This window comes from Geotrypetes seraphini, chromosome 9 (genome assembly GCF_902459505.1).
Source record: "Geotrypetes seraphini chromosome 9, aGeoSer1.1, whole genome shotgun sequence".
Lineage (NCBI taxonomy): Eukaryota > Metazoa > Chordata > Amphibia > Gymnophiona > Dermophiidae > Geotrypetes > Geotrypetes seraphini.
Genome location: NC_047092.1, coordinates 121,776,456 through 121,782,455, shown reverse-complemented (window position 1 = coordinate 121,782,455; position 6,000 = coordinate 121,776,456).

Below are 6,000 nucleotides of genomic sequence, written 5' to 3'. Positions count from 1 at the left end.
CTTTAAGTGAAGAAAATCAATAAAAAACAAGAGAAAAAGGAAGCCAGTATGGTTTTCCAAACTAGTGGTGGAGAAAATAAAGGCAAAAGAGTTGGTGTTCGTGAAATATAAAAAAAAAACCAAGAAGAGGAGTGCAGAAAAGACTGCAGGGTGAAACTGAAAGAAGTCAAAACTCCACCTCACTCTATGAGAAAAGGGATTCAAAAGGGTATAAACGGCTAACTCTCAAAAATTGAGATATGCCAAACCATCCATATTTGATATGTTGTGTGTTTTTAACACTTGCTGTGATCTGTCATTCTCCAATCCTTCTAGAAGTAAAGCAAATCAACAGCATCTGATATTTCAATCATTTATTAATTCTTTATAATGCAGAGTTACTAGCATGTCCTTACGGGACCCGTTTCGCCCCAACAAGGCTTTCTCAAGGGTTCACAGTAGGCGCTCTAAATAATACAAAAAACTTTTATTACAACATATCTTAATTATTATAATAATATCTTTTTAAATAAATCATTTTATTCAATATTATCCAAATCTCTAAAAACTGTGTATACTGTTTTTCAATTTCTATTAAGACCCAAATCATATTCAATTCTTCTAATTTTCAAGTTTTCAAGTTTTTCAAAAAAAAATTTCAAAACATTTTTAAATGGAGAAGTATGACACTTAAAATAAAATGTGTTCTTAATTCCTATATTAACAACTTATGTTTAAATCAACATGTTATCAAATCAGATGGTTTTCAATTGTATCCATATTAATAAATACATAATAAATAATAAATAACTACTTCAAAAAATTTTTTAGTAATAAGAATATAAAATGATCAACTCCTTTCCTTTAAAATTACTTAAATCTATTCTATAAATTCATCATCAATCTTAAAAAGTTTACTAAAACTGTGTATTGATTATCTTAATTACTCTATTACTCTAAAGCTCACCATCTCATTACTTCTTTACAATTAATTCCAAGAAGTATTTACTATATAAATTAAATGGTCTTACTTTGTAAAAGCTCTTAAGATAATTGTGTAGTACTTTAACATATAATTTAAAACTCATCACGTCTGTGGTTTTCATATAGTTAATTACATATTTCAAAAAGTTACCTATTTCAAAAAATTGCTAAAATTATGTGCCAACTACCTTAATTAATTGTATACTAACTACCTTAATTATCTTAATACCTCTTAAGCTCACCATCTCATTATTTCTTTATAATTAATTCCAAGAGGTACTTGTTATATAAATTAAACACTTTTACTTTAAAACACTCTTATTTTATGACAATTCTTAAGATACTTGTATAGTACTTTAGCATATCATTAAAAACTAATTATCTCTATTTTAAAATCACTTAAATTAATTATACTTAAAAATTATTAAAACTGTATATCAATTAACTTAATTATTCTATTACTTTAAAACTCACCATCTCATTACTACTTTATAACTGATTCCAAGAAGTGCTTATTGTGTAGATTAAACTATCTTACTTTATACCAGTTCTTAAAATACTTGTATAGTACTTAAACATATCATTTAAAACTAATTTTCATATAATTACTTACCTATTTCAAAAAGTGCTACTTCAAGTGTTAAAAACACACAACATATCAAATATGGATGGTTTGGCATATCTCAATTTTTGAGAGTTAGCCGTTTATACCCTTTTGAATCCCTTTTCTCATAGAGTGAGGTGGAGTTTTGACTTGTTATGGTTTGAATAACCTCACTTTCATCTTCAACTGGGACTGAGTGAAACTGAAAGAAGCCAAGAGAGGGATAAGTCTGGCGAAAGCACAGGCGGAAGAACAAATGGCTAAAAATGTAAAAAAGGGAGACAAAATTTTTTTCAGATATATTAGTGAAAGGAGGAATATGAAAAATGGAATTGCTAAACTAAAAGATGCTGGGAACCGGTATGTGGAGAGTGATGAGGAAAAATAAAATGTGCTAAACAAATACTTCTGTTCTGTGTTCACAGAAGAAAATCCTGGAGAAGGACCGAGATTGTCTGGCATAGTTACAAGAGAAAATGGAGTAGATTTTGCGCCGTTCACGGAGGAGAGTGTTTATGAGCAACTTGAAAAACTGAAGGTGGACAAAGCGATGGGACCAGATGGGATCCATCCCAGGATACTAAGGGAGCTCAGAGAGGTTCTGGCGAGTCCTATTAAAGACTTGTTCAACAAATCTCTGGAGACGGGAGTGATTCCTGGGGATTGGAGGAGAGCGGATGTGGTCCCTATTCATAAAAGTGATGAATAGGGATGAAGCAGGAAACTACAGGCCTCACTTCAGTTGTTGGAAAAATAATTGAAGTGTTGCTGAAAGAAAGGATAGTGTACTTCCTTGAATCTAATGGGTTACAGGATCCGAGGCAACATGGCTTTACAAAAGATAAATCGTGCCAAACAAACCTGATTGAATTTTATTGATTGGGTGACCAGAGAGCTGGATCGAGGACATATGCTAGATGTAATTTACTTAGATTTCAGCAAAGCCTTTGATACAGTTCCTCATAGGAGGCTGTTGAACAAACTTGAAGGGCTGAAGTTAGGACCCAAAGTGGTGAACTGGGTTAGAAACTGGCTGTCGGACAGACATCAGAGGGTGGTGGTTAATGGAAGTCGCTCGGAGGAAGGAAAGGTGAGTAGTGGAGTCCCTCAGGGTTCAGTGCTGGGGCCAATCCTGTTCAATATGTTTGTGAGTGACATTGCTGAAGGGTTAGAAGGAAAAGTGTGCCTTTTTGCAGATGATACCAAGATTTGTAACAGAGTAGACACCGAAGAGGGAGTGGAAAATATGAAAAAGGATCTGCAAGAGGAATGGTTTAATGCCTAGCAACTAAAATTCAATGCACAGAAATGCAGAGTAATGCATTTGGGGATTAATAATCGGAAGGAATCATATATGCTAGGAGAGAAGCTGATATGCACGGACGGGGAGAGGGACCTTGGGGTAATAGTGTCCAAAGATCTAAAGGCGAAAAAACAGTGTGACAAGGCAGTGGCTGCTGCCAGAAGGATGCTGGGCTGTATAAAGAGAGGCATAGCTAGTAGTAGGAAGAAGGTGTTGGATGCCCCTGTACAGATCATTGGTAAGGCCCCACTTGGAGTATTGTGTTCAGTTTTGGAGACTGTATCTGGCAAAGGACGTAAGAAGACTTGAAGCGGTCCAGAGGAGGGCAATGAAAATGATAATTTGAGGTTGAGGGGTGGTAGATTCAAAGGCAATGTTAGGAAATTCTACTTTAGGGAGAGGGTGGTGGATGCCTGGAATGCGCTCCTGAGAGAGGTGGTGGAGAGTAAAACTGTGACTGAGTTCAAAGGAGCGTGGGATGAATACAGAGGATCTAGAATCAGAAAATAATATTAAAAATTAAACTAAGGCCAGTACTGGGCAGACTTGCACAGTCTGTGTCTGTATAGGGCCGTTTGGTGGAGGATGGGCTGGGGAGGGATTCAATGACTGGGAGGGTGTAGATGGGCTGGAGTAGGTTTTAACTGAGATTTCGGCAGTAGGAACCCAAGCACAGTACCGGGTAGAGCTTTGGATTCTTGCCCAGAAATAGCTAAGAAGAAAAAATTAAAAAATTTAGATTGAATCAGGTTGGGCAGACTGGATGGACATTTCAGGTCTTTATCTGCCGTCATCCACTATGTTACTATGTAAAAATTTGGTAGAGCTGTTAAAAAGACATCTAAAAACATTCCAGTTTCCAGCATCTTGACATTGCTGCTATCAAAACTTTCCAACCTCACCAGAGATAAATCAAAAAGTGTAAATCACAAGAAAAGAAAAAATTATAATAATAATTGAAAAAAATGAATGAATGAAATAAAAAAGGAAAATCAAAAAGAAAAATCAAAGATTGGGTCAGTATTTACAGAAAATCAAAAATTAAGTCAGCATTTACAGAAAAGCACGCCACTCAATTTCACTATTCAACCCTCCAGGAAATAGAGTTCGTAATCTGAAAATCCAACTTTTTTCTTTGACAAGTAATTGTGCACCAAGATTGCCTCCACGTGGGAGGACAGGAGCCTCCATTACTGAAAATCTTAAAGATGAGGTTGGATGACCTTTATCCAACCAATGTTGGATCAATGGGGCTTCCAGCACTTGATGGTTAATTTTGCTTATGTGTTCTCCAATACACACTCGGACACTTCGACTGGTGTTCCTAATGTAAAGTAGCTTGCAGGGGCACTGTATAACATATACAACTCCAACAGTTTTACAATCAGTGCCCCTCTGAAACCTGCAGGCCTTAGCCCACTCTGGAACTGTATTGGCACACTTTACTGTTGTCACATGGCACATGCCCACACGTCTACCTCTCTGCTGGAACTAAATTACGCTCTCATAAGAAGCTGTTTCAAGTTCCGTCCCCAAGAATAGGCAAATTTTGGTGGTTGCTCAAAAATAGTATGATACTTCTCCAACAGGCAAACTGTCATACACAAAATTTGGGCCCTCATTCTAAACTTTTAACATTCCTGTGCTTTCATATTATGGTTTGCTCCTCTTGAAAAAACTTTTTCTTTAAATATCTTGACTGCTCTTTTATTTGGTTTTTAGTTGAGTACACTATGAGTTATATTCCCCCCTCCTCACTAAATCCTAGTTCCTCTATGCGATACCCCTCATTGCATAGTTTGCCTGTTTTTCTCTCTCCCGGTTACCTGTTTGTTATCTGGAGGTTTGATGATATGTGTGTCCTTTGTTACTTGTAATCCCATTACTGCTGATAGTATTATATGTATGGTTGTGATGTATATGTAGATCACCTCCACTTTCATTGGACGTGGGGGTTTTTTCCCCTTCTGCATTTCCATTTTTACAATAAAAATTTTATGAACTTAAAAAAATAAGTTATTGAAGGGACATCTATTTTGTAATATAAAATATGGGCATTAAGGCATTTGCCCTTGTATAAGTGCTGGTCACTTATATTGTTTGTTTTTACATGTATTTTTTATTATGTATGTTTACATTGTGAGCCGCCTTAGGAAAGGCAGTTTATAAATAAAATAAAACAAAGACACAAAAACTCCCTCTATCCAATTCTCTGGTCACCCAGTCAAAGAAATTGATCAGATTTGTCTGACAAGTGAATCCATGTGGCCTTTGGTCCTGCAATTCACTGGATTCCGGAAACATTGCTATTCTCTGTTTTAAAAGTGTTTCCATTAATTTACTTTCCACGAAAGTCAGACTTATCGGCCTTTAGTTTCCTACCTCTTCCTTCCACTTTTGTGAAGAAAGACCACATCTGCCCTTCTCCAGTCCTCCGGTACCACTCCTAACTCTAGAGACTCATTGAAAAGGTCAGTCAGCAGAGCCACCAGAACTTCCCTCGGTAACCTCAGATGTACACAATCCTCTAAAAATCGATTAGGGTTCACTACACCTCCATCCCTATTTGTGTTTGTTTTCTGTGGTCCTGCTCCTGGTGCTTCAACTGTGAACACAGCAAATATTTGTTAAGCAATTCAGCCTTTTCTTTATCAGCTTCTACATATTTCTTTCCTTCACCTTTGAGACTCACAAAGCCACTTTTGCATTTCTTCTAATATATCTTTAAAAAAATGTCTTGTTCCCACGTTTTACCATGTTAGCTATTTTTTCTTCCTGCTTGCCTGTCTTCCTCTTTCTGCGATCTTTTGTAATTTATGAAAGCTAATATCTTTTCCCCTTATCTTCTCAGCTACTACTGTTGAGAACCAAAGTGATCTTCTTTTCCTCTAACTTTTACTTACTTGCTTCACAAAAAGGTTTGTCGCTCTTACAATTACTCCTTTCAGTTTTGCCCACTGCTTTCCTACTTCTTCCAGATGTTCCCATCCAGACAATTCCTTGACGTAATCCCCATCCAAACAAAGTTAGTTTTTTAAGTCTAGAACAGTGGTTCTCAAACCCTGTCCTGGAGGACCACCAAGCCAATCGGGTTTTCAGGATAGCCCTAATGAATATGCATGGAGCAGAT